Here is a 24,373-nt window from a genome sequence, read left to right as displayed (position 1 = left end):
GAAAACTGAGAAATGAAAGGCCGAGTAACTTGTTCAAGATTAAGAGCGAAGAAGGGGCAGAGCACATTTTAAAGCCAGGTAGTTGGCCCTTGAACTTACCTACTGAACCATGACACTCACGGCCACTATGTTTTTACGAGGACATCTAGTTTGCTAAGGAACCATAACTTCACTTAGATTTTCTTATCCTGTTTCTGTTCCCGACAGTTAACAGTTTTCATAGGCTCAAGTATCAGGCTGCCCTAGAGCCTGCCTTGATGGCAGCTCAGAAGAATCCACAGATTCGTAAGCATCTCCTCATGGCTCGCCAAGCTCTGGGAATTCTCCAGTCCTCCCTGTCTCTTTCCATAGAAGCTGCGACATGGGAACCTTGGTTTCAGCAGTCTTTTGTTGCTGAGGGAGCCCTGGGTCTCTGGCAATCCTATCTTCTGTGCTGACTTGAGTAAACTGGAAAATCAAAAGCTGTTCTTTAACATTTCCATCAGAATTAGCCTCAACGCATAGTTTGAAAGCTGGGGAGGGTTCCTATACTCCTGAAATATAACCCTCGGACCATTCTGAATGATCACTTTTGAACTCATAGTATCCATTGGTAAAATCATGTCGGAACACCTAAAACAAACACTTAACATGGTAGTTAAGGGGGGAATGATGATAAATGGGGCCAGCTCACTCTCAGTTCAGTAAAACCAGCCTGGGCCTTCTGTCAGCATGCCCTGCACTCTGCATAAAATATTATTCATCCAAGGGAAGTGAGGCTCATGTTTTCAGTCCTGATTGTGCTTTTACAGTTTCATATCCATGGGGCTGCTCCACAGAAATACACTTATTCCTTTTCTGGTGAGGCACGTATTACTCATAAGACACATATTCCCAGGACTGTGTCCTCATTTACATTTCTTGCCTGACCCAGACTTGGCTCTATTTACATAACACGATTGAAAAATTGTTATTCGAAGGGTTAATTTGGTTCCCTTCTGTTGGGGTTACTGCTCTGCATATTCTCTCCAGTATAACACAATAATAAAGAGACCTTTCACAATTCACTTATAGATTGAGTAACAGTGACTTCTTATGGCGTTATGAAAATTAGTAGGAAGATGAATGCACAATGCTTATTGAAGGGCCTGAAATATATCATAAATGTTCAATTAATATCACTAGCATTACATATTTCTGCTTATATTGATCACATTAACTGGGTATCATTTGATGAAAGCTATATAATTTAATTTTTTTATTTTTTATTGAAGTATAGTTGATTTACAATGTTTCAGGTGTATAGCAAAGTGATTCAGATATATATATAGATAGATAGATATGTATATATATTCTTTTTCAGATTCTTTTCCATTATAGGTTATTACAAGATGTTGAATATAGGTTCCTGTGCTATACAGCAGGTTCTCGTTGTTTATCCATTTCATATATAGTAGTTAATCCCAAATTCCAAATTTATCCCTCCTCCCCATTCCCCTTTGGTAACTGTTTGTTTCCTGTCTGTGAGTCTGTTTCTGCTTTGTAAATAAGTTCATTTGTATCTTTTTTTTTAGATTCCACATATAAGTGATATAATATTTGTCTTCGATTTATTTCACTTTGTATGTTAATCTCTAGGTCCCTCCACCTCACTACAAATAACTCAATTTCGTTTCTTTTTATGGCTAAGTAATATTCCATTGTATATATACCACATCTTCTTTATCCATTCATCTGTCGATGGACATTTAGGTTGCTTCCATATCTTGGCTGTTGTAAATAGTGCTGCTGTGAACATTGGGGTGCCTGTATCTTTTCAAGTTAGTTTTCTCCAAATGTATGTCCATGAGTGGGATTGCTGGATCATATGGTAACCCTACTTTCAGTTTTTTAAGGAAGCTCCATGCTGTTCTCCACAGTGACTGCACCAATTTATATTCCCACCAACAGTGTAGGAGGCACCCTCTCCAGTATTTATTATTTGTAGACTTTTTGATGATGGCTATTCTGACCGGTGTGAGGTAATACCTCATTGTGGTTTTGATTTGCATGTCTCTAATAATTAGCAATGTTGAGCATCTTTTCATGTGCCTGTTGGCCATCTGTATGTCTTCTTTGGAGAAATGTCTGTTTAGGTCTTCTGCCCATTTTTTGATTGGGTTGTTTGTTTTTTTGATATTGAGTTGTATGAGCTGTTTGTTTATTTTGGAAATTAATCCCTTGTCGATTGCACCATTTGCAAATGTTTCCTGCATTCCGTAGGTTGTCTTTCGTTTTGTTTATGGTTTCCTTTGCTGCACAAAAGCTTTTAAGTTTAATTAGGTCCCGTTTGTTTATTTTTGTTTTTGTTTCCATTACTCTAGGAGACAGATCCAAAAAAGATATTGCTGCAATTTATGTCAATTCCTCTAGGAGTTTTATAGTATCCAGTCTTATGTTTAGGGCTTTAATCTATTTTGAGTTTATTTTTGTATATGGTGTTAGAGAATGTTCTAATTTCATTCTTTTACATGTAGCTCTTCAGTTTTCCCAGCGCCACTTTTTGAAGAGACTGTCTTTTCTTCATTGTATATTCTTGCCTTCTTTGTCATAGACTAATTGACCATATGCGTATGGGCTTATTTCTGGGCTTTCTGTCCTGTTCTATTGATCTATGTGTCTGTTTTTGTGCCAGTACCATACTGTTTTGATTACTGTAGCTTCATGGTGTAGTCTGAATCTGGACTATACTATAGTATAGTCTGACTATACTATAGTATAATCAGGGAGCATGATTCCTCCAGCTCTGTTTTCTTTCTCAATTGTTTTGTGTTTCCGTAAAAATTTTAAATTTTTTTATTCCAGTTCCATAAGAAATGCCATTGGTAATTTGACAGGGATTGCATTGAATCTGTAGGTTGCCTTGGGGAGTATGGTCATTTTAACAATATTAATTCTTCCAACCCAAGAACATGGTATATCTTTCCATCTGTTTATGTGGTCTTCAATTTCTTTCATCTGTGTCTTACAGTTTTTGGAGTACAGGTCTTTTGCCCCCTTAGGTAGGTTTATTCCTAGGTATTTTATTCTTTTCGATGAGATGGCAAATGGGATTATTTCCTTAATTTCTCTTTCTGATGTTTCATTGTTATTGTATAGAAATGCAACAGATTTCTCTAGATTAATTTTGTATCCTGCAACTTTACCAAATTCATTGATGAGCTCCAGTAGTTTTCTGGTGGTATCTTTAGGATTTTCTATGCATAGTATCATGTCATCTGCAAACATTGACAGTTTTACTTCTTCCTTTCCAATTTGGATTCCTTTTATTTGTTTTTCTCCTCTGATTGCTGTGGCTAGGACTTGCAAAACTATGTTGAATAAAAGTGGTAAGAGTGGGCATCCTTGTCTCGTTCCTGATCGTAGAAGAAATGCTTTTAGCTTTTCACTGTTCAATATGATATTAGCTGTGGGTTTGTGACATATGGCCTTTATTATGTTGAGGTTGGTACCCTCTTTGCCCATTTTCTGGAGAGTTTTTATCATAAATGGATGTTGAATTTTATCAAAACCATTTTTCTCCATCTATTGAGATGATCATATGGTTTTTATTCTTCATTATGTTAATGTGGTGTATCACATTGATTGATTTGCAGATGTTGAAAAATCCTTCCATCCCTGGGATAAATTCCACTTGATCATGATGTATGATCCTTTTAATGTATTGTTGGATTAGTTTGCTATTATTTTGCTGAGGATTTTTGCATCTGTGTTCATCAGTGATATCATTTGATGCAATCTATGTAATTGAAAATTTTTGACTTTTTAACTTGATTCTCTCAAAGTATTCTTCTAATCAGACTCTCCACTGAAGTAACTGTTATTTATTCAAGTACTAAAAAATTATGTACTGGGCTTCCCTGGTGGCGCAGTGGTTGAGAGTCCGCCTGCCGATGCAGGGGACATGGGTTCGTGCCCCGGTCCGGGAAGATCCCATATGCCGCAGAGCGGCTGGGCCCGTGAGCCACGGCGGCTGAGCCTGCGCGTCCAGAGCCTGTGCTCCGCAACGGGAGAGGCCACAACAGTGAGAGGCCCGCGTACCACAAAAAAAAAAAAAAAGAAAATTATGTACTGACTCTTAGGCACTGTTCTAGATATGAGGGATACTGTGTTAACCAACCAACTGTATTAACCAACAGCCTCCTGTCCGGGAGAAGCTTAAACTCTAGCAGGGAGATAGACAATAAAGTAATAGAGATACATATTAATTCATATAGAGATAAGGGCCAATAAGAAAAGTAAGACAGAATCAGGAGCTAGAGTAATGAGTGGGGAGGGCTGGAGATGCTAGTTTTAGCTAAAATGTTTACCATAGTCGTCTGTGACAAGGTAACATCTGAGATGCTGTGATCAAAATTAGAAGTGATTCAACAGTGAGAGGTCTGCATACCGCAAAAAAAAAAAAAATTAGAAGTGATTTATACACTTCTTACAGTGTCATCTGTTGAACTATTTATTCTTTGGTTCATTTGAAACTTCTTGCAGAACTATTTCTGTAAATATGGAACATGTCATGTTAGCTGAGTTTAATGAGCATGGTTTGAAACCAGAGGAAGGAATATTTTATGGAGGTGCTGAGTTGCAGGGGGAGAGCCAAGGGCAAATTGAAGATTCCAGAAAATCAAGTGATTGATGGTTAAAGAAGTTCAGGGGGAAATGAGTGGCCCCAGAGGACAGGTGGAGAGATAAGCATAGGATAGCAGGAGAAAACTTATATATCCCAGCTTACCATTTCCTGCGGTAAAGATAACTAACGATACAGTGAAGTCAGCACTTTTCCCTTCTCTCTGTAAAGGCCATTATCCACCTGAGTCCGGTGAAGTTCATTTTTTCAGTCTTGACTCTGTTTTAGGGTATTATGTTCATACAGTTTTTACAAGAAACGTGCCCATTCCTTTTCCTATGACTCACATATTACTCAAAAGTCACTGGCTTCCTGTAACTTCGGAACTCCAAAATCTCTGGAGGATCTTTCTCCAGTTGTGTATTGAATCTAACAAAACCGCATCTGCTGTCATCCTCCTGGCCCTGCGGTGAGGGCCGATTCCAAACTGGGCGTGCTCGGTTCAGGTCTCGGGTACTGTGATAATTAAAAGAGGTGCAAAGGGGAATGGAGCACCTTCTCTGGAGTTGAACCGCTACCAAGTCCAATGTTCCTGGCAAGAGCCCCGCCATGTGTGTTCTGTACCCTTGGGAGGATCCAGTTGTTCTCAGGTGGGCCTCGTTGATGGCTTTCAACCCCGGAGCTGCGAAGTCTACTATCTAGTGAGGCCATGCCGAGGCACTGGAGCAAACTGCAGAGCAGTTGCCCAGCTAAAGGTCATAGCTTTGGCTCAACCACAATTAGTCATTGCCACATGGAAATGAAGGGCTGGTTTTGCCAAAGCATTTGATTTTTTAAGAAGAGGCAGATATCTGACTTTTTATGAGAAATATCCTTATTTTTGAATGTTGGCAATAATTAGAATATTTTTTTAATGTTAGGGCCTTAATGAGGTTTTTAATGAAGGAAAATGTGGAACCCACTAACGAGCAGTGTGACTTTGGACAAGTCATTAATCCCATAAGGGTTTCTTATGGGGGAAATTGGGTCCCGTTGTCTGTGAGTCTCCTTCGAGGTCTGTGATTCAGTGTTTGCCAGTTGGAGATCACAATCAAATAGCTATGACATGACAAGGTCAGGAGGTAATGGGACTGTGCCCACCCTGCCTATACAGGCCCCCTTTATTGCAGGAACAAAGCATCCAACACGCCTACCTTTCTGGGCCACTAGTAATATAGGGAATAGATGCTTTCAACATTTAACAGACATTGAGGGCTTTCTCTGTGCCAAGCCCTGTGCCAGGCACCATCCTTTCAGCTTCCTTATGTGGATAAAGAGATTTTTATTCTTTCCAACTCTGAAATGCAGGGCACTCAGCCCAATGCTGGGCTCAGAATAAGGGCTCAGTAATTGTTACCATCCCTCTCCTGCTTCACTGAGGCTGTCCCCATGGAGGATACTTCCAGAACTCACTCTGCTTAACTTTTCCCTTCAGCTAGGATATGCTCATCTTCCTTTAGCAATTGTAATCGCCCTCAAAAGACAGTTCAAGCCTGTCCTCTTTCATTCCTGCCCACGATCTCTGAACTCTGGTTGTTCTCATTCTCTTACAAGTATTTATTGAGCATCTGCTATATTCCTGATCTTGTTCTATCAGTGAACAAGACAGACAAGGCCCTGCTTTCACAAACTAAAATTCTGTGGGGGTTGGGTGCGAAGGAAGAAACAAACTGTGAACTAATAAATGAACACTTTATCAAATAGTGCTACATAGAAAATAATGGTATCATGGTAGTTATATTAGGGCTACTGTAGACTGAGGGCCAGGAAAGGCCCATCTGGGGAAAGGCTATTTATTCATTGGCCTCATTGATAAGAAGGAACCAGCAGCCCTGGAAGATCTAGGGGAAAGGAGCATTCTAGGTAGAGAAAACAGCCAGTGCTAAGGCCCTGGGGCAGGAACAAAATTAGCATTTGGAAGGATGTAAAAGAAGCCTGTGGGACTTCCCTGGTGGTACAGTGGTTAAGAATCTGCCTGCCAATGCAGGGGATATGGGTTCGAGCCCTGGTCCGGGAAGATCCCACATGCCGTGGAGCAACTAAGCCCGTGTACCACAACTACTGAGCCTGCGCTCTAGAGCCCGCGAGCCACAGTTACTGAGCCCGCGGCGCTACAACTACTGAAGCCCGCGTGCCTGGAGCCCGTGCTCCGCAACAAGAGAAGCCACCACAATGAGAAGTCCACGCATACGGCAACGAAGAGTAGCCCACGCACGGCAACGAAGAGTAGCCCCCGCTCACTGCAACTAGAGAAAAGTCCACGCACAGCAACAAAGACACAACACAGCCAAATAAAAAAAAAGAAGAAGAAACCTGTGCAGCGTCAGCATAAATTCGGGGTGGGTGGGGTGAGAGTGTAGAGATAATAAGTGATCTCAGAGAATTTGTTTACATATAGATTGTTTTAAAATTATTTTATGCAAATAAGCTTTCTTTTCCCGCAATTAGAGTCTAATTTCCTTAAAGGGAAGAGGACTAAATCTATCTTTTTTTTGGTCCTCTGTAGTACCCAGTTCCTCAGTTAATATTTAGTTAATTGACTGAATATGAAGAACTTATCCTTTAGTGTGGCAAAGGGGAGTTACAGTTCAGTGTGGTTTGATTTAGAAATATTCACTATGGGGTACATCTCATAGCCTAGGAGGTGTGCAGGGGGGACATTCTTGTCCAGGTACTGTTTCAGCAGTACCCAAATGAGTACATATGATCTTCCCTTTCTTCCTAGTTTATCCATGTGCTGTTTTGACTGCATGTGTCTTTGGAGCCAGTGGCCAGCAGACCTCCATCTGGTTTAGGAGATAAAGAAGCAGGGACCTTAACACAAGTCTTTGTAGTTGAACAGCTACCACCCCAAGATGGCCTTTCTCCCCCGAGTCTGGCACTTTGGGGAAAGGAGGAGGTCTTTGGCCTTCTCTGATAACTGACTGCTGCTTCCCCCCGCCACCCTCTCGTGCCCTGCTGCCTGGGAGAGATGAAAGATGGTCGGAATGTGGGCTGGAGTCATCAAGTGTTCTCACCCCTTAGAACACAACACATGACACACGCCGTTCCTTTCTGCCCAGCAGCGGGCCATCATGTGACTTGTGCCACTTGACCTTTTCAGTTCCAGACTTGAGGAAAAGGACAGTGCAGATAGGATGATGTGTGAAGATATTTAGTATTTAGTTCTCCCCCTTGTTGAATTTCTGGGGAAAATGTACTTTCAGTAAAAAGGAAATAGCTTTCATGGTTCTATCGTTTCTACATATTTTAGACATTGGGAGTTGCTTGTGTTAGAATCTGGGGCTCATCTTGATAGATGTCCGATTGCAGGTCTGTTTGGGGAAGGCATCAGGGCTGCTGAGTCCAGACTTGCTTCTTAATAAGTCATGATGACCTATTAAATTGTTTCGGCTCCTAAGGGTAAGCTGAGATGAAGTGAGAGAGTAGCAATGACATATATACACTACCAAATGTAAAATCAATAGCTAGTGGGAAGCAGCTGCATAGCACAGGGAGATCAGCTCCGTGCTTTGTGACCCCCTAGAGGGGTGGGGTAGGGAGGGTGGGAGGGAGATGCAAGAGTGAGGGGATATGGGGATATATGTATACATATAGCTGATTCACTTTGTTATACAGCAGAAACTAACACTCCATTGTAAAGCAATTATACTCCAATAAAGATGTTAAAAAAAAATTGTTACGGCTCCTGAATTTATGTTGATAAGTGCATTTTTAGTTCCTCCTATTAAACTTTTATTTACTCTTTTCCTTAATCTGTGCAAATCATGCATAATTTTTTTTCTAAGGAATAATTTTCTGGATTAATAGTTAGTGTTTTCCATTTATAAAAGACAACCAGGGACGTCCCTGCTGGTCCAGCAGTTAAGACTCCATGCATCCAGTGCAGGGGACATGGGTTCGATCCCTGGTCAGGGAACTAAGATCCCAAATGCTGTGCAGTGCGTCCAAAAAAGAAAAAAGACAACCAGCTTTTGTCAAAGAATTATCCACATTTACTATATCTCATATAATGTGTGTGTGTGCATTTGTAACAAAGGCAGTATCTGGAACAAGGATCTTAATTTCTTCATTTCACTTGTGGATGAAAATCTGTCAGCCATAAGTCAGAATGAGAGCATTGCAATTAGAGCTGAAGAACCATTAGAAGATTCCTGGAAACCTAGGTCATTTTATATGCACACGCACGTGCACACGCACATTTTAACTCTATGCCGTAAGATATTTAAAGAAACTGCGTACACTGATTTCTGATAAAACACAATTTAGAAAACTATATTGGTTGATTTTGTGCACCTAAGTCCAATTCCTCTCTTTCTCACCTTTGGTTTCTTCCTTTCTGATGGTTTAAATACAGAGAAATTTTAAACGGTTGGTATATTTCTGCAGGCGTTTTTCCTTTACTCACAAGGGTTGAACAGAGTATGTTATTCCAGCCTTCTGGTTCACCTTCGGAAATGTGAATGCGTGTCACATTTTCTGGACATCCACCTCGAGTAATGTGTCAGTGTTGAGAATGCACAACTGTAAGTTGATCATCTCTAAAGGTGTTGTTCTTAAGCCAGTCGGACCCCCAGATTTCATCACGCTTTCAGACTCCCAAGCCCTGATCATGCACAACCATAGAAACATAGTTTCATCTGAGAATATGTACATTCAGTGGAGCCCCTTGGAGCTGGGGGGAGTGATCATTTCACAGTCTGTTCTGAAGTTTGCATGCTTCGTCTTTATATATTCAAGAGCCTATGAAATAATGCATAGCTATCTTGCCATTCTGTTTCTTCAGGCTACACTGAACACAGCTTTGGTAGTCCAGAAATAACCTGGCTTTCTTCGTGCAATGCGGGCTCATAAAAACCAGTGTTCCCTCTTCATTAATGGAGGGAGCTTTTGTAATCTGTTAGCGGTAAAGTGTGCAGGTATTGAGGTCACACATATATGAAGCGCTGAAGACAACATAGGTTACCACATGTCATTTCTTCTCTTGTATCTTTGTGTGCCTATGGCCTCATTTGCATACAGAGCCATGTGCAAAAGGAAGGAAGAAGAGAGAAGCTCTGTTGAGTCCATCCATTGCATTTCTCAGGGAATACAAGATTTTAAGGGAGTGTGGTAGTGGGGCTTGGGGAGTAGGGAAATGTTTGGATAAGAGTAGGAAGCTGTGAAAGTGGAGGATTAGCCCCTGAAGGAAAAAGTGTCCCAGACATCCAGTGCAAGAGGAATTTGTGGCGACTTTCTGTTGGGGATAAACCAAGCCTCCTGAGGGTTTGATGAATTGGTCATTTTCACCTTAGAATCGGTTGTTTTCGTAACAGTAACCTGTGAGATAGCTGTTGTGTGTTCCCGCCTGGATGACACGTCACTGGATTTTGGACGGTGAGGGCTTGGGGCCCTGGGAATGGAGAGGTAGGGGAGGGGCGTGTCTCCTTCCTGACCACTGGGCTTCTCTTCTCTACCCTCCCCCATGGTTCCCACAGGAGCCGTCCCAAACCAGTCTCCTTCCAAAGTCAAGGGGCTCCTGTCCCATCTGAATCCCTAAACTTTTCTTTTATCCTTCATCTTGAGTGTTTTGCTGCTGATAAAGGAGAGTAGAATATGCCCTGATGAAGATATGAAAAATACTGAATATGGCCAATCCGGATTCCTCTGCACTTTAAAAGCTCCCTTGTAGATTAGATCATTTGCCCTCTTAGAAGCTCAATGAGCTGCTTTTTCCATGTGTTCCTGTGAATGGTGCCCGTGTCCTGGTCTCAACTGGAAAGAAGGGGGAAAACAAGGAGAAGAGAGAACACACTTTGTTACAAGTTTTCAAGAGTCACATCAGTGATGTCAATACTGGCATCATTTTGTTTTCCTTTCAAAACACATTTTATGTTTTGTCTGAATATTGGACAGAGAAAATGACATAGGATCTAGGTCCTAATGCTCAATCTTTTGTGTGTGACACACGAAGAGAGGGTAGAGAGTATATTAATACTTCAAATTATTGCGTGAAAAGACAGTGATGTTTTCTGTCACATAAAGCTAGTGGGTGAATGCATCCTACTGGGGTCTTGTGGGGTTTCTGCCGTTTTTCAGCCTCAAAGACCAGACAGCATTCTAAGTATTCAGGACACTCCACTGCCTTTCAAAAAGGTGTCGTAAGGATGCAACCTCCAACCCCCTGGAGGTAGATCAGGGGTTAGCGAGCGTTCTCTGAAAGGAGGCAGAAAGTATGTGTTTTAGGTTTTGTTGGCCATACAGCCTCCCACAAGTTCCAACAGAACTTTATTTGTGAACATGGAAATTTGCATTGCCTATTATTTCCACGTGTCACAGAATAGTGTTATTCTTCTAATTTACTTCCACCATGTAAAAATGTAAAAGCCAGTTATAGTTCACGGGCAGCAAGGAACAGGGTCAGGGCTTCCCTGGTGGCGCAGTGGTTGAGAGTCCGCCTGCCGATGCAGGGGACATGGGTTCGTGCCCCGGTCCGGGAAGATCCCACATGCCGCAGAGCAGCTGGGCCCGTGAGCCATGGCCGCTGAGCCTGCGCCTCCGGAGCCTGTGCTCCGCAACGGGAGAGGCCACAACAGTGAGAGGCCTGCGTACCGCAAAAAAAAAAAAAAGAAACAGGGTCAGTTTGGGCCCTCAGGTCATAGTTCAGAGACCCCCTGACCTAGATACTAGCGACATCTCCGGACAAACCGACCTTCCCAATGAAAAAGCCGGGATGTGGGAGGCCCACGTCTAGAATGGACAGGATGAGGGAGGGGCAGCTCTCCAGACATTTGCCTTTTGGGTCTTGAAAGGATTTGTGAAGCAGTGGGATTTCAGGAATGATTTCAGCACAGGCACAAAACCCCTCTTCCTCTTCTTTGGAATGGTTTCTGACCTTGGGGATTATCCCCAAAATCCACTAGCTCTGCAGATGCTACCGACCTCTCCCCAGTTCTTCTCTGCCTCCTCTCACCTTCCTGAAATGTCCGCTGGGAGCACACAGAGGAACCCCTGACTGGGGGCTTGGTGACATAAGACCCAGATAGCACAGAGCACTCACAGCCTGTAGGCAGGGTCAGAGAAGTGAGCGGAGGATCTCACACGTCGGATGAGCAGCTGGAAGGGAGGTGCGGCGAGAAGCAGCCCCGCCCCCAGCCCTCCGCCGGCCCCGCCCCCGCCCCCATCCTCTGCTCGCTCACAGACAAAACTTCCCAGGCCAGTCCCAGCTGAGTGACTCGCGATTCAGAGTGGCTTGACATGAGTGGACCCTGGATCCTTGGTTCCTAGAGGGGAGCCTGGATTGATGTAAAAGGCCGTAACTTCTAAGATGTTCTGTATTTCACAGATCCATGTAGAAAAGTATCACCAGACTTTGCTTTAAGCCAGGGGCTCTTCCTTACACAGCCTGATGCAAGTTTCTGCCCCTTCGTCTGAGCCTCCAAATGACAAATACCTGAAGGATGCGGGTAACATTATTCTTCATGAGCAGTATCAGTGTCCCTTAAAAAATCACAAGTTGAATCCCATTTTGGACATTAAATCACTCGGTAAAAACCCTACATCTTGGTGCTTGTTGCCGGAATCCATTATGAATTCTAGGCACAGCAATAGCATCGATTCACAGTGTACCCTCGTGGAACCCCTTGGCCTTCCATTTCTTTATCTTTCAAACGATGCGTTTTGAGTAAATGAACTCCAAGTTTGTGTGATTAACTCTACTGTTTATCTTTTGTGAGAAAAATATTTTTACCGATTGGGTTTCCTTGCGGTAGTATGCAGTTGATTTCAGAAAAAGAGATATGGGAACATATGTGTATGTATAACGGATTCACTTTGTTATAAAGCAGAAACTAACACACAGTTGTAAAGCAATTATACTCCAATAAAGGTGTAAAAAAAAAAAGAAAATGATAGAAAATGTGACCATCATATCTCATTATGGAACGTTTAGTTTTTTCCATAGAGCCACCAGCCTCCCAGTTCAGGCTCCACCAGCCTTCCACGTCGGCCCATGCTCACTGTTCGGGGAAGTTACCTTCTGTCTTTGCTTCTCCTTTTGCAGCTACGGTACCTGTGAGATGACCATTGATCACAGGGGAAACAAAATGTCCTGGCCAGGGGGTGGGTTGAAAGAGACCATGATGGGAATTATTACTCTTCTTATTTAGTGTGATTATAGAGTGTTTTTCTCTGAAGAGCTCCGCGGAAAGGTTGAATCCGTTGGGATTATTTATCCCTAGGGGTGAGAAGACCGGAGGGGTGGTGGTGGGGGGATAACTCAGTAACAGTTTTGAGTATTTGGAAGATGATAACCAACTGTTCTGTCTTCTCACTGAAGACAGGAGATGAAGAAATTGGCAGAAGGGATCTCACTCAATTAGATGCAAGGAAGAATGCCTTGCTAGTGAGCGTGATTATGCCCCGAAGCGAGTTCCTTAGGGGAGGTCTGGATAGACAGGAGTTTTGACACCTGTCTGGAGGCGGAAGTCTTCCTCTCTGATTTCCGTTGTGAACGTGAGGGGTGGCCTGTAGGATCCCAGGGGCAGATCCACAGACCTGCACTCCCAGGCCCCCAGCATTCTGATAAACCAGGCGTATTAACACAGACATCAAGGGTGTGTTAACACAGACATCAAGGGAGGCTTCGAAGAGGAGAGAAACACAGCCAATGTATTTGGAAGGAAACCTGCAGCTCCAGAGGAAAGAGCAGGGCTTGGGGATGCAGCCTAGAGTTTGATAGAAGAATAGTTTGTCCTTAGTCGGGCTGCACCTGGCCTGGGGAGGGTGAGGGACCTTTCCCCTTCCTGGCCCTGTCTCCCACCCACCTCGGGTCTACAGCAGGAGGATCAGACCCGCGATGTTCCAGGGCTGACTGTGGCTCTGCTTCCCTGTGTGTCAGTCCAGAAAGAGGCACAGAGCAAGCGAGGGTTTTCCTGGTTTTCTCTGCCAAGGCGTTGTTGCTAGCACGCATCAGGTGCTCACCTCCCATGGGGTGACTGCACAAGTGATTGGATGTGGGAAGGGGGGACGACAGAGGTGTGCAGTCGGCAGGCTCCTCCAGGCATTTCAGAGCAGCAGTGCCTGACCCCTGACCCTCCCAAGGGGGTCATGCCCCTCTTGGGGGCCCTGAGCCCTTCTGGGATGACACACTCCCTTGGGAATCGCTAGCGCTATGGTCAGAAGCACAGGCTTTAGAACAGGGGCCCACCTCGACATGCCTCTGGGCAGCCAGGCCCCTAAAGTCAAGCAGTGAAGCAGACCGTGGTCAGACTGCAGGGAGTCCTGCGGGCAGAGGCGGGAAGCCATCACTCGACATGTAGAGACACGGCCCAACAGAAACGTGCGCCCAGACTTGCCAGATCCTTGCATTACTTATTTTTCTAAACAGGAACTCTACTTTTTGATATGAAACACCTCAATTTTTAAGTGTTGACAACTGAAAATATTTTTAAAAACACACTGAGGGCCAAGAAAACATGCATTTGCTATTTGCTGCCAGTATGTGACCTTCCCTTTAGAATCCTATAGAATTAGATGCAAATCCTGGCTACTTGCTAGCTGGCGTCCTTGGCAAGTTCCTTAACCTCTCTGAACTCTAGTGTCTTGCTCACAATTGTAGAGAGAGAGTGCTTTGCAGTGTAGTGATCTGTAAGAAATTAACATAGTGCCTTGCCTGCAGAGTCCTTAATTACTATTAAATGATAATGACAGTGATGGCCATGATTATATTATTATTAGATTAAACCATATGAAATTGCTGGTATGTACATGGATGCGACCTACAAAACTGGCAATTCCATGCGGTTATTAATTTTATAGAGTATAATTCAATTATACTGATAATTATATTATCAAGATAAAAATCCTACCCTGTATACGTTATTATTTTATCATTATTATTAATATTAAGCTTACACACCCACTCCCTAAACACATACCAATGATCCCCCTTTTTTACTCTTGTTTTTCCACAGTACCTGTCCTGCTGACCAAACTCAATAGCTTGTTTATTATGTTTATGACTTAGAGTCTGTCTGCCCGCCCCCTGCTGGTATATAAGCTTTATTAAGGCAGGGATTTTTTTCTGTTTTGCTCATTGTTTTTCTCTGCCCACACCACCCCAGCACCTAGAGGAGTGTCTGACACGTAGTAGGCTCTCTATAAACAGGCAGGGAATGAATAGACTTACACCCTGGCCTTCGCAAAATTGAATTCAGTCCACCATGGAGGCTTTTTCCTTCAAGTCTGACTGGTTTGAGGGACGCATTGATGAGAACAATTCTAAGTAAAACATAAATGCAAGTTCTTAGGATGATGGTTTTTTGGGGCTTTGACTCTTGAGCTCAAGGGTAAGACTAGTAAAATGTTGCCCAAGTATTACGTGCCCCAAATCTGAAAATTCATTTATTTAAAAAAAAAAAAACCTAAATTGAAAACACTTGACCAGAAGCATTCAATGAGTATTTTTTTCATTTTCATTTTCTTTTTACTGGAGTATAGTTGATTTAAAATGTCGTGTTCGTTTCAGGTGCACAGCAGTATTTTTTTTTTTCTGATGATACACATGAGCTTTGTAGAGTGCTATATTTTTAAAAAGATAATCGATTGTATTTGTCCTTAGACAGAAGGAAATTAATTACATTTGGAAGATAACTCTCCTTGGCAGTACAGTATGCTCTCACTGTGTGTGTGTGTGTGTGTGTGTGTGTGTGTGTGTGTGTGTGTACACTCATCCACATATTCAAGAGTGAAGCTAATGCGGCCAAAGAAATGAAAAGTTTAAAAAGCCCAATAGCAAAGGGCAGGCCTGAGTGAATCCCAGAGGAGGAGAAAATGGTGGTATTGTCTTTAGAAGGAATGTCAGAGCAGCCTGCCTGCAGAGGAAAGTGCTGATAAGCAGAATGACAAAAGCTGGTTTCATGAGTGATTCCCAGCAGCCAGGGTACACTCCCAGCTGATTGCCCTGCTATTTTCGGTATCCCCATATCATGACTAAATACACGCAGCTCGACTGCAAGCCACAGATATGGTAAGTCCGTGAGGAATGCTGGGAGGTACTAGATTGTTTGTAAGGACCAAGACATCATCCATTCTCTCCTCCGCCCACCCTTCATTTCAATAGTTCAGAGTATTCTGACCAGCTCTGACCTCCTTACTAGGAGGTAGGGGAAATCTTTACCTTTCCCAAGGGAGATATTTTTAGACGCGATGCTCTGTCCAAAGCGTTAACTAATTGAGTTATCAGGTTTCATACTTGGCCACAGAGAATGGCAGTGGAAGAGGGAGAGAGCTTCCCAGAACAAGTAAGCATATACGGTTTCCGAATGAAATGCATTTTCTTTACAGAAGTGTCGTTTGGGCCGGAATGGTTGTGCCTTTTTCCAATATGTTTGCTGGCAGATAGGAAGGAAGCTTGCCTCTCTGCACTGTGGATTGCCTGAGTTCCATGTGTGGGGCAATGGGCTGTCCTTTCTTTCTGTTTTGCTGAGGTCTGGATTCTAGGTATGTTTTGCCTCTGATATAATTTGGAGTGTGCTCAGCTCAGGTCCGTCTTAAGAGGATGCTTATTGAAATGCAAAAAGCTGGTGGGCGATTCGGGGTGCAGGAGGGCCTAGTGGACCCAAGAATGTAAGAAGGTTTAAATTGTCAGACTTTTCTCAAGAGAAATCTGAGAGCTTTGAAACTCAGCCTTTTCTGGTGTATTAATTACAAGGGGAAGGATGGTCTTTTACAGTCGGGGGAGAAACATTATGGAGTTAAAGTCTGTTTTTGAAACGCATGTAAATAGTAGATGGAGGATGTAATTTGGAGGTTGGAAATGTAATTTTATTGTTTTTTAATAGAATTGCACATAGGTGTAAATAAGTCATCTCATTTAATTTTAAAGAATTAGCATAGTAAGCCATTTCCCCTTACGGGATACTGTATGGGAAAAGGGGGTTGATATTTGGTTTATGTTTATAAAATTTTGACGTACTTGATTCTGAGGGATTCATAAAATTCTTTTTAGATTATAGCAGAGTTCAGGATTTCATGTGATCTCTTGTTTCTACCTGTGTCTTTTCAGTTAGTGCCAGTTTAACCATGAGAATACACATGTACTATGAATAGAAGGGAGAAGTATTTACTATTAATACAATAGATTAAATCCTGCGCATAAGATGAGCATTTTGTATAAAATACTCATAATGACTAGAAGAAGAAATCATGAAAATGAGGACATTGGTGCTAGCTCCAACCTCAGGTAGACAGACATGCTAATGGTTTTGAGAAAAGAACTGTCATTTCTTGGTGCTACAAAAAGCAATTCAGAGAAGTCTCTCACAACTTGGAACATTATTTTAAATGGATTCAGTTTGAATCTTGGTATTCTTAAAGATAGATTAATCTTTTAGAAAAGAGTATTCGTTTATGATCTTTATGGAATGTCACTGTATTCCAGAGTAGACATTTATGAGATTTTAATTTGAGTGAGACTTTGCAAACATTCTGTGTGCCTCAGAGAAAGGCCTTTCTAGATTAAACACTGAGATTCAGAATAAAGATATAAATGCTGTTCATGCATTCCTGGCATCAATTGTCATTTACTAGTAATATAAGCATATTGGCAGGTGAGTCCTAAAAATCCTGTTATGTCACTCTAAAAATAATCAGCTCATCGTATATTTACGCATATATGTAGAATCTAGAAAAATGGTACAGATGAACCTATTTGCAGGGCAGGAAGAGAGACACAGACATAGAGGATGGACGGGTAGACACAGAGGGGGAAGGGGAGGGTGGGATGAATTGGGAGATTAGGATTGACATATATACACTACCATGTGTAAAATAGATAGCTAGTGGGAACCTGCTGTATAGCAAAGGAGGCTCAGCTCGGTGCTTTGTGATGACCTAGATGGGTGGGATGGGCCCGGGGGAGTGAGGTCCAAGAGGGAGGGGTATATATGTATACATATAGGTGACTCACTTCGTTTGACAGCAGAAACTAACACAACATTGTAAAGCAATTATACTCCAATAAAAAAATTTTTTAAAAATAATCCACTCACCCATCAAAAATGATGAGCTATATTGAAGGTTGAATTTTCGATATGCATTCTGTTCCATTAGTTGTGAAACTGAAAACTTTACATATAATCATAATGACATTGGCCGATTACCTAGCGGGACTCGGCTTTGAGGAATGCTAATTGCGAGGAAGCTCTGAGCCCAGTGCAAATATAACAGATCTTAAAGCACGTACCTGAAAAACTTGGGCCTTATGTGAATTAATTAATAAGTTAATTTAAAAAACAAAGATCTGAGATCTGAAAGGAAAAAAATCAATAAAAGCAGACCATCTTTTTTCTGCCTCATATCAGAATATATCAACTGAATGGTGAAAGCATTTGATCTCAGCCCATATGTGCAGCATTTTCTGTTTCGGTGGGCATGCTGTTGAAAAAAACGTGTAATAAAATGACAGGCTGAATTTGAAATTACCCTGCCCTAAGCAGTGACTCTGGAAGGCTGCTGACCTGATAGAGATCACACAGAAGTCCCGTCACAATAGAGTAGCATGTACTCTTGCTGGACTGGGCTTAGTTGGACAATGAATAAGAATTATTCATCTCCTGGTTTCATCTCTGACTTGAAGACTGAACAGTTCATCTGCATGAGCTGAACTATGGATCAAATCCTTGCAAAAAGGGTATAGTAGATAATTACATTTTTCCCAAATGATCATTAACACCTCTTTTGCTCCTTCTGTTTGGCTTATAGTTTCTGTAGTACTATTTAGATATTTTCTACAAGATTGCTTAGTCGTGTTTTAGAAGAAACTTCCAGGGATTTGACAACTTCTTATTGTAAAACATTTGCAGCACAAAACTTTTAAAAATGTAGATATATGTGTACATTTACCAAGTTTAGACATTCTCATGGGTTGCTAATAATCAGGCCTTTATGGAAGAACTAATTTTGCCATAAATGATTGATGAAAAATTAACTCTTAAACTTTAACTCTTAAATAATGCTTGTGCCAAAAAAAAAATCTAGATTCTAATATTGAGCAAAGCTCAAATTTAATACAATTTTATTGTACATTTTAGACGCAGTTAATGATAAGATCTTTCAATAGCTGTGAATTATTTTTAAATCCTATAAAGGTACTTTATAGAAATTCTTGGTATTATTTTATTTTCCATCTTCCAACTTGGATGTGTTCTATTTCGTATATCTGGTTTTCAGTAATCCATTAATAAATACATATTGATCTATTAGGAGAATCCCTAACTTTATTGTTGATGATTTTCACTTTAGGAATTTGGGGGCAAGTAGGAAAATTTATATAATCAAACTCAAAAAAGGAATCACAAAACCTATCTTTTTACTGCTGAGACTATATAGTTTCTTATATCAAATTGAAAACTTCTAGTTATGTAGTAAGTATGATATTTACTTATCAAATTTGTTTTCGTCTGTGTGATGATACAGAGACACTACTTCTCAGTTATAAATTTGGGCAATAACCAAGTTTAAGCAACATTTATTAAACAAAAGAATTTAAAATCTAACTGTCATGTCTTTTTAAACAGTCGTTCTCTTTATAATGTTAAGGCCTTTTTAGTCACAAAGCAAAATACATTTGCCAACTCTTTTATCCTAATGCAAATATTTATTTGTTATATTTTCTTTTTATTATGGTCCCCAGAATATATTGCAAAAGCTAGTAATAAAATTTAAACTATACCATCTAATTAGACTGTTGATAAATATATCATTAGATTATATAACAAATTTCAGAATATATCAGGGACACATCTACAATTACTAAGTAATCATTTTTAAGCATAAAAATCTATAAAGAATTTAACTTTTTTGTTTTAGCAGCCCCTTTTTACCATTCTATGAAATGAAGGTATAGATGTGTGTCGATGTTCAAGAGAGACACTTATTTCCAGAGAATGATACTGGGAAATTAATGCCATTTTTCTTTGGCCAAGTGGCAAGTGAGTGATGTGACCATTTAAAAAGTAGAAAAAGTCAATAATGTTAAATCCTGCTTTGTAAAATCTGGGTATGCTTCAGTTTTCTTTAGTCCTGAATTCTTGATTATATTATGTTCTAACTCAGCATCATCCTGATATATTATTGATTTGCAAGGCTCCGTAATTCAATGATTATTCTGTCATATTTTGAAAGCACTAAGAAAGCACGAAGATAACTTATACTTTAAATAACACTTTTTTTTAAACACTGTAACTTTTTATTTATTTATTTTTATTTTTATTTTTTTATTTATTTATTTTTTTTAACATCTTTATTGGAGTATAATTGCTTTACAATGGTATGTTAGTTTCAGCTTCACAACAAAATGAATCAGTTATATATATACATATATTCCCATATCTCTTCCCGCTTGCGTCTCCCTCCCTCCCACCCTCCCTATCCCACCCCTCCAGGCGGTCACAAAGCACCGAGCTGATCTCCCTGTGCTATGCGGCTGCTTCCCACTAGCTATCTACCTTACGTTTGGTAGTGTATATATGTCCATGCCTCTTTATCGCTTTGTCACCGTTTACCCTTAAACAGACTGTCTTACTCATCTTTTGATCCCCAGAGTTCAGCACATATTAAACGCTCAATAAATAACTCGTTAGAATTTTGTAAACAATTCTTCATCTCTGAAGAGTGTAGCTTCTCTTCAAAGAATATTGAATTAAATTGAAAGTAAACTTGGTATTAGTTACATAGCTGAAAAGGAGCCAGAAATTTTTCATAAATTAGATTTAAAATAATGTTTGGCCTTCTAGCCACCGTTTAGTCTTATAATAAGGGCAATTTTCTTAGCTATTTCAATATTTTAAGCAGAAAAGTGTACTAGTTAACTTTCCGTCTTAGTGACCAAAATGAGACTGTTTTTTCCAGTCCAGAAGTTTCCCAGAATACAGGATTGGTATCTAGAGCTGCACTTACACGAGGACAAAGCTTCTATAAAGAATTTTCACACTGTCGTTCTGATATGGTGGTACCACGTGCAATAGGATGTGTTGTTTCTCACGTGTCGCTTCCAACAATGTTAAGTTGACATTCTGAGGACTGTGTTATCCACTGAGAAAGTGTAGTAGCATCAAAGTATTTGGAGTGTGTGGACAGTGGCCCCTTGGAAAGACCCTATCTAGGAAGAGGGGTGAAGTAAGGTAGCCGAAAGGCAATAAATAGGCAGCGATTAGAGTGATCCCGGTCTGTGCTTTGTGAAAATAGCAGCGCGGAATTTATTTAGGCTTTGCCTCCCTGCCCATTCGTGGCTCTTGCCTATATTATCCTGTTAGGAGGTGGTAGTCCTTGGTACCATGAAGTAAGTCTTTGACAACTTAGCCATAGACCAGCCATTCTCAAAGTTGGTCCAGGAACCCCTGGGTGTCCCTGCACCCTTCCAGAAGAGCACCTATGAGGTCCCTCCTTTTCTAACTACATCATTCTTTGAGGCCAGATTTCCTTTGCATACTTTAACCAAAACAACACATGGCCAAAGATTGAATGCTGAAGTAGATATAAGAATCTGTCTTCTATTGTCAGACATTAAAGAGATTTGCAAAACTGCAAAACACTACGTCTTCTCACCTTTTGGTTTGTTTTGGAAAGTCTAGGTACTTTTCATGAGGTATATATTTTATGTGACCAGGTAAGAAATGTGTCCTTTCAAAATAAAATTAGTAAACATTTGTTTCTCAGTTTTATCTTCTAATATAGTCAGTAGTATAAGTTATAGCCCTATTAGTCAAAAGCTCTTTGGGATTCTCAATAATATTTAAGAGTGGGAAGGGACCCAGAGACAAACAAGTTTGATAAGCACTACTGTAGGCAGAAGGCACTGTGGACATTCTCTGGCCTGGTTTGTACGCTTAGCTGAGTTGCTGAGGCATTGATCAAATCAGGTCAATTTATGAGTTTAGTTCCTTTGTGACCATTTATGTTCGCTTGGCTCTCATGGTCATAGCCATGGCCAAGCAAGCTAAAAACTTAACTTTAAAAAACTTTTCAAATGGTAATTGTAGATAACATTAGTTGAGGGCCATCTGTGTGCCAGGCTATTTCTAACTGCTTTGCATATATCATCTCCCTTAATCTTATCGACAGCCCTACAAGTTAAATTTTATTGCTATTCTCATTTTATAGATGAGGAAACTGAGCTACAGTGTGGTTAAGTATCTCATCCAGTGTCACACTGTTTGTACATTGTAGAGCCAGATTCAGAACTGAGGCATTTTGGCTCCGGAGTCTGAATTCTGAAATCATCAAAATATATTGACTTGTTGATAGGAAGGGATGAATTAGGTTAGATCTCACTCCAAACACTTAAAAAACACGTATGACATGCTATCCCTGACTTAGTACCTTTATCTTCTACATGAAGGGCAGCTCCTTAAACATAAGCCATCCTTCCCAGGATCCATGTAGTATGTCTCAGCTGTTAGATTATAATATAACATTATATATAAGGTTATATTATATTATTATTATATTATATATTATATTATAATATTATATTAATATATAACATTATATATAAGGTTATATATAATGTTGGTAGGAGACATTTTAAAGTCTCGTACCATGTTGTAACTACTTATGACTACACATTCCATTGGGTACTTAACTTTGGAATAAAGTCTATTCTTACATGTTTCACTTTATATAGAAAAAAAAAAATCCTTCTTTGTCTTTACCATGTGTTTTCGTTGTACTTTTAAAAAGATCTTTGGGACGTCCGAGCACCACTTGCTTTCTCTCTCTCTTCCCTTTTATTGCATTCAGTGTAAAGATGTTACGTCTTTTAATTGAAATCTTGTCCTGGAAAAACGTAAATGTCACTTGAAGAATATTTAAGAATCCCAACTCTATCTATCTTGCCAGCTAGCTAGCTAGCTTAGACTGCACTAGTGACTTAACCTTATTTTTAAATTTTATTCATTCATATAAGAACTTAGTTAGCTGTCGTTGTTGATCATAGACTCAAGTAGAAATGAAAAGTTAAAATGGAAAAGAACAATAGCATTTCAGTATATTGGTTTTAAAAAGAATCAGTATGAAACATCCTCCCTGCAAGGATCCTGAAAAAAGGCAGATAGTTTCACATACCAGCAAGGTTCCAGCTGCACCAGCTGGTACGCAACATTTTAGGATGCTAAATTCAAGAACCCTTCCTCTCACTAGCTAACGCCTCCTCTCCCTCTGGTGTTCTGGGCCTCATCCTTCAATTCCTCTGGGCTTTCAACCCCAGGCCTCACTGACCGGGAAGCAAAGTCCAGCATATTGTGACTTCCTGGCGATGCCCTCCATATAAAGTACATTTATGCACTGGAAGAAAATAGTTATGTTGGCAACATTGTCTATATCCACACTAAAAACCGAGCGATTTATTTCCTGATCTCCAAAAAACAACAACAACAAAAAACTGTCGGGAAAAGGTTCATCTCCTCGGTAAATACTTTCTCTTTTCTCCTGATACCTAGACCAATATTTGCTTATCACTGTTTTCAGTTGCTGTATTTAAAATGTGACTAGCTCCCTGGATTAAATATTTTAGGACTTGTGCCAATACCTCCTACATAATGAGGATCCTTAGGTATGAAGCCCTGACATCCTCCTTCTGATTCATAACATACCAAATAAATGGAAAACTCCCAAACATTTGATGTATTTTATATAATCCGCCACGTGTGATGCCAGAAGTAACTGCTCTGTGTTTCCTAAATGGTAAGCGGCGATATCTTAGTATTACAAGGTGCGTTTCTAAGGGACTCTGCATCTGTCATCATCATTGTTGTTTAGCCAAGGTGTGCAACAACCTGGTATTTGTTTTGTAAATAAAGGTGCCCACAGACTCCCAGATTTTAACTGCATAATACTATACCACTGGGTCATAGAGCAGCTTCATCTGACGTCTAAAGAGACAGAGTTGTCTGTTGTTTTTAGCCCTCTTTGTCTGTGAGGCGTGGGGTCACACTGGTGAGATGCACTGTTGTACCTGATAGCATCCTCAGGATGGCTGTGTAGGGAGAGTTGCAATGTGGGTGGGAGGCTGGGGATGGAGAGGTTAGACCAGGTGACCTCGGAAATCCCATTCATCTTAGGAGTCTGGCAGGAAAATCTTCAGCCAAGTCTTTTCCCTGTAGTTCAAACCATAAAACTGTGCACGAATTCATTCTTGCTCTTGAACCATGAGGTAATGGGGAAAACATTAAATTCAGAAATCTTAAATTCTATTTTCAGCAATTTTCTAACTCATTAAGCAAATCGTGCCTGCTTTTGCTTCAGCTTCCTCTTTATACAGTAGAGATGATACGGTGACCTCTACCTAACGCAAAAAAACAAGACGTGTACAAAAAATAACAACAACAGAAATGTACCTTTTTTGTTGTTATTGTTAATACAAAGCAAAGCTATTTCTTAAGACTAAGATTTAATCATCCATATATTAAATCTTTGCTTACCAGTGTACTAGTTCAGGGCTATGTGTCCTGAGAGTTAGTAAATATTGTTGAGGTCAGTCAAGGGCACGTACATAAACGACGCTCGTGCTGTAACACAATTGTAAACGAAGGCGCAATGAGATACACGTCAACTGATCTTCCCCGGGGTGGCGCAGCCTGCTCGTGTAAGACGGCCACTTCCCAAAATGAACAATGAAGTACAGATTATGCATCGAGTATTTTATAGGCAGCCTCACTCATGGGAGAGCAAAAACGAATTTCTTAAAAGACAGGTTCACATGGGAAATAATTG

At 40.7% G+C, this 24,373-nt stretch overlaps 1 protein-coding gene across 22 annotated transcripts in view; it reads left to right on the top strand.

Annotated features, from left to right (window-relative positions):
• Positions 1-24,373, top strand: part of ANK3 (ankyrin 3) — a 688,018-nt gene that overhangs the window by 421,240 nt on the left and 242,405 nt on the right. The gene's annotated exons all lie outside the window — the stretch shown is intronic.

The sequence above is a fragment of the Orcinus orca genome, chromosome 14 (assembly GCF_937001465.1).
Source record: "Orcinus orca chromosome 14, mOrcOrc1.1, whole genome shotgun sequence".
NCBI lineage: Eukaryota > Metazoa > Chordata > Mammalia > Artiodactyla > Delphinidae > Orcinus > Orcinus orca.
Note: the sequence above shows the minus strand (reverse complement) of the source record. Positions and strands in the feature narration are given on the sequence as shown.